An 11,865-nucleotide genomic window follows, 5' to 3' on the forward strand; every position below is an offset into this window, starting at 1 on the left:
TAAAGATAAAAATCAATTCATCAGGAAGAGCTAACTATCCTAAATATATATGCACCCAATACAGGAGCACCCAGATTCATAAAGCAAGTCCTTAGAGACTTACAGAGACTTAGACTCCCATACAATAATAATGGGAGACTTTAACACCCCACTATCAACATTAGACAGATCAATGAGACAGAAAGTTAACAAGGATATCCAGGAATTGAACTCATCTCTGCACCAAGCAGACCTAATAGACATCTACAGAACTCTCCACCCCAAATCAACAGAATATACACTCTTCTCAGCACCACATCGCACTTATTACAAAATTGACCACATAGTTGGAAGTAAAGCACTCCTCAGCAAATGTACAAGAACAGAAATTATAACAAACTGTCTCTCAGACCACAGTGTAATCAAACTAGAACTCAGGACTAAGAAACTAAATCAAAACGGCTCAACTACATGGAAACTGAACAACCTGCTCCTGAATGACTACTGGGTACATAACGAAATGAAGGCAGAAATAAAGTTGTTATTTGAAATCAATGAGAAAAAAAGATACAACATACCAGAATCTCTGGGACACATTTAAAGCAGTGAGTAGAGGGAAATTTATAGCACTAAATGCCCACAAGAGAAAGCTGGAAAGATCTAAAATTGACACCCTAACATCACAATTAAAAGAACTAGAGAAACAAGAGCAAACACATTCAAAAGCTAGCAGAAGGCAAGAAATAACTAAGATCAGAGCAGAACTGAAGGAGATAGAGACACAAAAAAAACCCTCCAAAAAAATCAATGAATCCAGGAGCTCGTTTTTTGTAAAGATCAACAAAATTGATAGACCGCTAGCAAGACTAATAAAGAAGAAAAGAGAGAGGAATCAAAGAGATGCAATAAAAAATGATAAAGGGGGTATCACCACCGATACCACAGAAATACAAACTACCATCAGAGAATACTATAAACACCTCTACACAAATCAACTAGAAAAACTAGAAGAAATGGATAATTTCCTGGACACTTACACTCTCCCAAGACTAAACCAGGAAGAAGTTGAATCCCTGAATACACCAATAGCAGGCTCTGAAATTGAAGCAATAATTAATAGCCTGCCCACCAAAAGAAGTCCAGGACCAGATGGATTCACAGCCGAATTCTACCAGAGGTACAAGGAGGAGTTGGTGCCATTCCTTCTGAAACTATTCCAATCAATAGAAAAAGAGGGAATTCTCCCTAACTCATTTTACGAGGCCAACATCATCCTGATACCAAAGCCTGACAGAGATAAAACAAAAAAAGAGAATTTTAGACCAATATCCCTGATGAACATCGATGCAAAAAATCCTCAATAAAATACTGGCAAAACGAATCCAGCAGCACATCAAAAAGCTTATCCACCATGATCAAGTGGGCTTCATCCCTGGGATGCAACGCTGGTTCAACATATGCAAATCAATAAACATAATCCAGCATATAAACAGAACCAAAGACAAAAACCACATGATTATCTCAATAGATGCAGAAAAGGCCTTCGACAAAATTCAACAGCCCTTCATGCTAAAAACTCTCAATAAATTCGGTATTGATGGAACATATCTCAAAATAACAAGAGCTATTTAAGACAAACCCACAGCCAATATCATACTGAATGGGCAAAAACTGGAAGCATTCCCTTTGAAAACTGGCACGAGACAGGGATGCCCTCTCTCACCACTCCTATTCAACATAGTGGTGGACGTTCTGCCTAGGGCAATCAGGCAAGAGAAAGAAATAAAGGGTATTCAGTTAGGAAAAGAAGAAGTCAAATTGTCCCTGTTAGCAGATGACATGATTGTATATTTAGAAAACCCCATTGTCTCAGCCCAAAATCACCTTAAGCTGATAAGCAACTTCAGCAAAGTCTCAGGATACAAAATCAATGTGCAAAAATCACAGGCATTCTTATACACCAGTAACAGACAAACAGAGAGCCAAATAATGAATGAACTCCCATTCACAATAGCTTCAAAGAGAATAAAATACCTAGGAATCCAACTTACAAAGGATGTGAAAGACCTCTTCAAGGAGAGCTACAAACCACTGCTCAGTGAAATAAAAGAGGACACAAACAAATGGAAGAACATTGCATGCTCATGGATAGGAAGAATCAATATTGTGAAAATGGCCATACTGCTCAAGGTAATTTGTAGATTCAATGCCATCCCCATTAAGCTACCAATGAGTTTCTTCACAGAATTGGAAAGAACTGCTTTAAAGTTCATATGGAACCAAAAAAGACCCCGCATTGCCAAGACAATCCTAAGTCAAAGGAACAAAGCTGGAGGCATCACGCTGACTTCAAACTATACTACAAGGCTACAGTAACCAAACAGCATGGTACTGGTACCAAAACAGAGATATAGACCAATGGAACAGAACAGAGTCCTCAGAAATAATACCACACATCTACAGCCATCTGATCTTTGACAAACCTGAGAGAAACAAGAAATGGGGAAAGGATTTCCTATTTAATAAATGGTGCTGGGAAAATTGGCTAGCCATAAGTAGAAAGTTGAAACTGGATCCTTTCCTTACTCCTTATATGAAAATTAATTCAAGATGGATTAGAGACTTAAATGTTAGACCTAAAACCACAAAAACCCTAGAAGAAAACCTGGGTAATACCATTCAGGACATAGGCATGGGCAAGGACTTCATGTCTAAAACACCAAAAGCAACGGCAACAAAAGCCAAAATTGACAAATGGGATCTAATTAAACTACAGAGCTTCTGCACAGCAAAAGAAACTATCATCAGAGTGAACAGGCAATCTATAGAATGGGAGAAAATTTTTGTTATCTACCCATCTGACAAAGGGCTAATATCCAGAACCTATAAAGAACTCAATCAAATTTACAAGAAAAAAACAAAAAACCCCATCAAAAAGTGGGCAAAGGGTATGAACAGACACTTCTCAAAAGAAGACATTCATACAGCCAACAGATACATGAAAAAATGCTCATCATCACTGGCCATCAGAGAAATGCAAATCAAAACCACAATGAGATACCATCTCACACCAGTTTGAATGGCACTCGTTAAAAAATCAGGAAACAACAGGTGCTGGAGAGGATGTGGAGAAATAGGAACCCTTTTACACCATTGGTGGTACTGTAAACTAGTTCAACCATTGTGGAAAACAGTGTGGCAATTCCTCAAAGATCTAGAACTAGAAATACCATATGACCCAGCCATCCCATTACTGGGGATATACCCAAAGGATTATAAGTCATGCTGCTATAAAGACACATGCACACGTATGTTTATTGCAGCACTATTCACAATAGCAAAGACTTGGAATCAACCCAAATGTCCATCAGTGACAGACTGGATTAAGAAAATGTGGCACATTTACACCATGGAATACTATGCAGCCATAAGAAAGGATGAGTTTGCGTCCTTTGTAGGGACATGGATGCAGCTGGAAACCATCATTCTCAGCAAACTATCGCAAGAATAGAAAACCAAATACCGCATGTTCTCACTCCTAGGTGGGAATTGAACAAAGAGATCACTTGGACACAGGAAGGGGAGCATCACACACTGGGTACTATTGTTGGGAGGGGGTAACGGGGAGGGATAGCATTAGGAGATATATCTAATGTAAATGACGAGTTAATGGGTGCAGCACACCAACATGGCACATGTATACATATGTAACAAATCTACACGTTGTACACATGTACCCTAGAACTTGAAGTATAATAATAATAAAAAAAGATAAATATTGACCAAGATGTACATTGAAGGGTAATCTTAAAGAGGAAAAGCAAAGAAAGATATCACCTGGAAGGCATTTAGGAATAGAGATGGGGATAGAGTCAACCCGAGATTCACGCATGTAACAATGTCTTTGGTCTATCACTGGAGAGCAATGATCCTTTCTTCTCACTCAACTAGACAATCCACAAGCCTAGTTACAGAAGCTGCTGCTGGGAGTGGGTCTCCTCACTCTGGGACCCTGGAACTACTTTCCCTGTTTGCCAAATTGTGCTCTAAAGAAAACTTGTTCCTACAGACTAGTAGCCACAGTAAAATGAGTGTCGGAAATGCTGCAGACAACATCCTATTTTGGTTAATCACAGTGCTGCTCATCAAATTAATAACTGAAACGTTCTTTTCTAACAAAAAGTATTTAACTTTTCTTAATACATTTCTGAAATGTATTTGCCTAATAATGCCTTTTCCACATAACACATAAATGAAATGCCCTGTAGAAGAATATTTTAGAATTGCTGTCTTGGGGAGGGCTCTGCCTTCTTGTATCTCTTTCTTATCTGCCCAAGACAAGCACCTTACAACACCTTCTGAGTGTCCAAAGTCCCAACCAAGATGTTAATCCCACACCCAGGACCCAGCTACCTAATTTTCAGGGTAACCCAATGTAAAGTGAAAGTGTAGGGCCCTTTGTTCAAATGTTATTAAAAATTTCAAGATGGCAACCGCACGCATAAAACCAAGCATAGGATCCCTCTTAATGTGGGCCAAGTGTGACTGTGCAGGCTACACACTGATGAAGCCACCCAGCCCATACCTGCCTTCCTCCTCTCACCTTCCTACTCACCTACTAAAAAGGAAAACAACCTAAGTTAATCATATGAGCTGAATAAATGAATTATACTAACAGAGGAAAGACCTGTAAGGTTTTACTGGACAATGTACTAAAAAACAAACAGGAAAAAAAAAAGAACGCTTAAATCCTGGGCTAGTTTTTAGAAGTAAAGAGATTATGTCTAAGAAGATTGTAGACGGTAAAGCATTTTAAAATCAGTTTATAGAATAAAAAACAAGTTTAGCCTAAAATGTGTCTAGTTCAAAGGAGAAGGAGAAAGGCTTGGAGGTCAAGAAAATACAGCATGGTATCTGCTAGTCTCACGGACACAGGACTTGAGCTAGTTCCTAATACCTGAATAGGATTTGATGAGGACTAGGGGTTAGGGAGGGCACCATAGGCAAGGGACCAACATATATCAAACAGCAGAAAGCTTCTCAGTGGAATTCTCTTGCCACATAAAAGGAAGATGAGGCTTCTATTTCCCTTATATACTACTCTGAGGTATACCACATTCAAATTGCTGAAAAGAAAAAAGAAAAAATCTTGAAGGAACCAGCGGAAAAAAAGACATGTTACATACAGAGGAACAAAGATAAGAATTGTAGCCAGCATCTCATCAGAAACTGTACAAAACAGAAGACAAGGGGGTGACATATTTAAAGTGCTGGAAATTTTAAAATGCCAACCAGAATTCTATACCCAGCAAAAGTATCCTTCAAAAACGAAAGAGAAATACTTTCTCAGATAAATAAAAACTGAGGGAAGCCAATGTCTGCATACTTAACTCTATGGGATGTACTGAAGGAAGTATGATATCTGTCTTAGTCTGTTCAGGCTGCCATAACAAAACACTACAGACTACGTGGCGTGAACAACAGAGATTTATCTTCTCCCAGTTCTGGAGGTTAGAAGTTCCTGATAAGGATGCCAACATGTTCCAGATCTGGAAAGGTCCATCTCCCTGGCTTGCAGATGGCTGCCTTCTTGCTGTGGCCTCACGCGGTAAAAAGAAGAAAGCAGACTCTCTGGGGTCTCTTTTTATAAGACAGCAATCTTATCAGACCAGGGTCCCACCCTCATGATCTAATTACCTCCCAAAGAAACCATCTCCAAATATTATCACATTGGGGGTTAAGGCTTCAACATATGAATTTGGTGGGACACAGATATTCAGCCCATAAAAATATCAGACGGAAACCTCAATCTACATTAAAAAAAAAAAAAAAAAAGAAAGAAACCGAAGAGCACTGGAAATAGAATACATGAAACTCCGATAGAATGAGAACATTACCTAGTTTTTCACTGCTAGGTCTCCAACAGTTGGAACAGTATCTGGGATGTGCTCAGAAGTATTCAGAATAAATACTTCTAAATGAGTGAATGAATGTCAGAATAAGTGAACGTATGCCTGATGAATCGATGTGGATTTTGAGGAATCCGAATGATGATCAATAGCTCAGTGATACCATGATAAGCTCATTTATGCAACCAGTTTTATACTGGGTCTCATAAAAATTAATTCCAAGAGTTTTTAGTTTCATATCAGCAGGATTCCATTCTTTTCTAGCATTCTTTTATGGTAAGACAATCCCTCTCACTACTATCGCTTTAGCAATCCTGCTAAATAAGAGCAGAGTTTCATGTAAATATGAAAATGAGCATTCAGATTTAGAAATAATTATGCAGAGCTACACTATAAAAATGCTGAAAGAAGTACAGTTAAATTGTAGAGGAATTGAAAATGAAATACAAAAATATATACATACTCCATGATTCCACTTATAAAGCAAACTAATCTATAGTAAAACAAATATGTAAATTAGTTTATTCTGGAAAGATTGACTAGAAAGGGGTGCAAGTGAACTTTCTGGAATGATTTTTTAAATGTCTATATCTTCATAGGAATGCAGGATATTCAGGTGCATGCATTTGTCAAAACTCAGCAAATCGGACTCCAGATTTATGCCTGTGATTGTATATAATTTTTATCCTCAAAATAATTATAAGTAAAGATTGAATTCTAGTACATAGGTTTACTTTTGGCAATAGTATGGATTAAGAATTCTAGCACTAGCTTCTAAGTCTGAATAAATTAGTAAATATTTTGGATAGTGGCAGCCAGGTTTTTCACTGTCAGAGATGAAAGTTACAAATATGGAAAAGGGAAGCCTACAATAAAAAGCCTACAGTGTTGAGTTAGAATTGGAGGTATGAGAAATAATCGAGGATTTCTAATATATAGACGATAGGTAGAAGAGAAATAACTATAAATACGTGTGTTTGTGCATGTGTGTGTGTGTTGAGTTAGAATTGGAGGTATGAGAAATAATCGAGGATTTCTAATATATAGACGATAGGTAGAAGAGAAATAACTATAAATACGTGTGTTTGTGCATGTGTGTGTGTGCGCGTGCGTGTGCGTGTGTTTTTCCTAGCTGTGTACACTGAGAGCTACTTACGCTAGAAGTAAATTGCACTCTGGTATCAATGCCTGCCAGAGCTTGGTTTTTATATAGCATTCTCCCCTAAAAAGAACCAAAGCTCTTTGGAAAAGAAAGATTGATTTCAGGGTTAGGGCAGAATAAGCATAAGATCAGCCTGGAACATCTTGTGCGAGAAAGTACAGAAGTGTTCCAAAAAAGTGATAGAAACATGCCCAAAAGACACAAAAGCCAGCTTAAGATTTCCACTGACCAAATGCAAAACATTTTAAGTAACAAAATAAATAGTGATAGTAATGAATTATGACTCATTGACTAAAATAAGACTCCATGAGTCCATACTGATAAAAATAAATAGTTAGATAAATGGAGGACAAGGGAAAACATGTTCTGACAGTAGAATGCTAATGTATATAAAAGAAAGGATGGGTGTTAGAAAATCACTAACAAATGCTAAAATTGGTAAGTGAACCAATTTGATGAAGAGCAAGATATGTACAAAATCTCAAAGTATCTCCCCATAAATTACTTATTAATTATAAAGAAAAAATAGTAACTTTCATTGGAAAAATCTTGCAGACATCATCTTAAGCAAGTGATAAAGTTTAACAATACTGAAATTGGAACAAATCAACATCATAGGCATCCCAATACGATAATGCACTGAGAAAGACACAACATCACTTCTTTTTTTTTAAAAAAAAAAAAAAAAAAAAAAAAAAAAAAAAAAAACGAGTCCCTCTCTGTCGCCCAAGCTGGAGTGCAGTGGCATGTTCTCAGCTCACTGCAACCGCCACTACCAGGTTCAAGCAATTCTCTTGCCTCAGCCTCCCAAGTAGCTGGGATTACAGGCACACACCACCATGCCCGGCTAATTTTTTTGTATTTTTAGTAGAGACAGCGTTTCATCATGTTAGCCAGGCTGGTCTCAAACTCCTGACCTCAGGTGATCTGCCTGTCTCGGCTTCCCAAAGTGCTAGGATTACAGGCATAAGCCGGCATGCCCAGCCCACAATATCACTTCTATGGTTTTCTTGCCAAACATGTATAACCCCAATCTAGTCATAAGGAAATATCACACAAGTCAATTGAGCACTATTCTACAAAATAACTGGCCTGTACTATGCAAAATTTCAGACAAAAAACACAAAATAAAGGCTGAAGAATTGTTCCAGACTGAATGACAGTGAAGAGACATGACAATTAAAAATAATGAGTGATCCTGGACTGATCTTGGAGAATGGACGATATTTGAATATGGACTGTGGATTAAATCATTGTACTGTGTCAATGGTACAACTCTTCATTTTGATCATTATACTCTGGTTATTGTCAGAAGTTTCCTTGTTCAAAGGAAAGACACACTATCACATATAATGGCAAAGGAACTCTGAAGTGGTGCAGGAAAAAAAAAAATCTATGTATATATGTAAAACACTCCATTTACCCTGATTTGGTCATTACACATTATATGCCTGTATCACAACAGCACATGCTGTGGATGTGGATTAAATCATTCCACTGTGGCTTACATACATATATGTATATAATTATATACACAGAATTATAAAGCAAGTGGAGAAAAATATGCATGTATAAACTTGGCAAATTTGGATAAAGGGTATACAGAAGTTCTTCGTACTATTCTTGTAAATTTTCTGTAAGCTCAAATTATATCAAAATAAAATACTTTTTTTTAAAAAAAGAAAGTGAATATTTAAGGATATAGCAAGAACCTTCAATTCTGAGCAATGTCATTAGGATCATGTGACTAATAACATCCAGGATCCCTAGCTCGGCTTCATAGAGTGTCAGTATAAAAGATTTAAAAAAAGCTTTTATTTTCCCTGGAAGTCATAAATCTATAATCTCTTTTTGCAAGACAAATATGTAATGAATGTGTAAATTATGCAATAATCCTTACTTTTAAAAAATTTATTTTTAGTTATCATAGGTACATAGTAGTTGTATGTATTTGTTGGGTGCATGTGCTGTTTTGATACAGGCATACAATGTGTAATGATCAAATCAGGGTCACTGGGGTGTCTATCACCTCAAGCATTTATCATTTCTTTGTGTTATGAACATTCTAATTCCATTATTTTAGTTATTTTAAAATATACAATAGACTGGGCATGGTGGCTCACACCTGTAATCCCAGCAATTTGGGAGGCCGAGGTGGGTGGATCACAAGGTCAGGAGATTTGAGACCATGGTGAAACCCCGTCTCTACTTAAAAATACAAAAAATTAGCCAGGTATGGTGGCGGGCACCTGTAATCCCAGCTACTCGGGAGGCTGAGGCAGGAGAATGGCATGAAGCTGGGAGGCGGAGCTTGCAGTGAGCCGAGATCGCGCCACTGCACTCCAGCCTGGGTGACAGAGTGAGGCTCCATCTCAAAAAAAATAAAAATAAAAATAAAATATATATATATATACACACACACACACACACAAAATAAATTATTGTTAACTATAGTCACCCTGTTGTGCCACCAAATACTGGATCTTATTCCTTCTAACTGTATTTATTTAATAAGAAGAAATTATTTCTTTTAGACCCTCAGTTACAAACCTTCATGGAAGGAGCAGAAACTCTACCATTGCTGAAGACCTACCATGTGGGATGGAACACAGTACAAGCTCATGCTGTGGAAACTGTAGACCCAGATGTGAAGCCCACTCAGTTCCTTACTATCTACCGTCAACAAGTCACTTAACCTCTCTGATTTCTCATCAATAAAATGGAAATAAGAGTGTCATCTAGCTAAATTGAGTGAAGAGTAAAAATAATATATGTAAGGCTGGGTGCAGTGGCTCACATCCATAATCCCCGCACTTTGGAAGCCTGAGGCAGGAGAACTGCTTGAGCTCAGGCGTTCAAGACCAGCCTGGGAAGCATGGTGAAACCTCATCTCTACAAAAACAAAAATTAGCTAGGAGTGGTGGTGCACACCTGTAGTCCCAGCTACTCAGGAGACTGCAGTGGGAGGATCACCTGAGCCTGGGAAGTTGAGGTTGCAGTGAGCCAAGATCACACCACTGCACTCCAGCCCGGGCGACAGAGCAAGACTCTGTCTCAAAAAAAAAAAGTGTGTGTGTGTCTGTGTGTGTGTGTGTAAAAGGAGTGGAACAACCATTCTATAAATATAACCAATTTTTTGTGCAAAGAACTTCTCAGCATTATCACATTTAACCTTCACAACCACACTGAGGAAGGTGGCATTATTCTCATTTTTACATTTTAGAAAGCAGACTACTCACGTTAAATATGTTGCATGATTTGTAAGTAAACCACCCTAGATCTGAACCCCGGTGTGACTGATTCCAAAGTCCATGCTCAGTTTACCATGCAATACTATCATGCAAAATGCATAGGAACAGGAAAGGCAGTGACAAGATGGTCTCTGGACCAAACTAAGGTAAAAATGACCCTGCAGCTAATGGCTCAAAGAACACTTAACCTGAATTTTGAGGATGTCATTTATGTCTTCTTAATAAATGATAGAATAATTTGAAATGACATTTTCATTATTACCTCGAACCATAATGCCAAACCACTGCTCGTGACATGTCGACTACTATGCTGTTACACTGATGGGTCTTTTTTCATCTAACCTCTTCCATCGCTGGTAGTGACATCATCACCACCACCGACATCACCAGCATTGCTGGTATTAAAGAATGTCGGGCCAGGTGCGGTGGCTCACGCCTATAATCCCAGAACTTTGGGAGGCCAAGGCGGGTGGATCACCTGAGGTTGGGAGTTCGAGACCAGCCTGACCAACGTGGAGAAACCCCGTCTCTACTAAAAATACAAAATTAGCCAGGCACGGTGGAACATGCCTGTAATCCCAGCTACTAGGGAGGCTGAGGCAGGAGAATCGCTTGAACCCCGGAGGTGGGGATTGCAGTGAGCCGAAATCAGGCCGTTGCACTCCGGCCTGGGAACAAGAGTGAAACTCCGTCTCAAAAAAAAAAAAAAAAAAAAAAAAGAATGTCAAGGATGGATCTAGAAATCTTTGTTATCAACTCAGTCATACTTTGTTTTTAAGGCGAATAACATAGGCTAAAGTTTTGCCCTTAAAAACCCATCAACCAAGAATTAGAAGGTATATTTCAATTCGCATATTTTAGGAGAATGTTAATACGGTCATTTCACAGATGAGAGAACTCAGCCTCAGTGATTCTAAGCGTTTCTGAAAACCTCATGCTCATGGTTTTCTGAGACTCAAATCTGAAAATCATTAGCCAGGCTAGTGTAAGCTATCTTAATGGCTGTGGTTGTAGATAAGGGGAGAAAAACTTCTAACAAAAATGGGTCACAAACTATCTAGGCTTGTTTTAATCAGTGATGTAAATTGGCTCCAGACCCACAAACTAAGCCAATGGAGAAAAAGAAATCAGGCTAGGCAGAAAGATAAATGACCATATGTAGACATATTTTAAATTAAAGTATATTTTAAAGGCACATTGATCTGTACATTGCAACCTTTAGTTGCACACAATAGAAACAACCTAAGCATTTGAGAAAGGGAGTGGGGGAAGGAGAGAGGGAGGGAGGAAAAGGCAGTGTTTTCTAAGGCTGTCAGTGCTCACTGATGGCCAATGTGTCATTTCTAACCGCAAGAAGAGTACGAAGAAATGGTGAAAAATCGCTAATTCCAATGTTGTAGGGCTTAATCATTTTTAACTAATCTGCAGTCCTGACATGCAGCATGAATTCAATTTGCCACCAAATTTGAATGTATAACTCTCTGGAAAAAAAGATCACTAAAGATTACAAAGCATAGTGTAATTTTGTCTATTCTCATAAAAGCTATTCAATCAACACTCTTTT

This window comes from Macaca mulatta, chromosome 11 (genome assembly GCF_049350105.2).
Source record: "Macaca mulatta isolate MMU2019108-1 chromosome 11, T2T-MMU8v2.0, whole genome shotgun sequence".
Classification (NCBI taxonomy): domain Eukaryota; kingdom Metazoa; phylum Chordata; class Mammalia; order Primates; family Cercopithecidae; genus Macaca; species Macaca mulatta.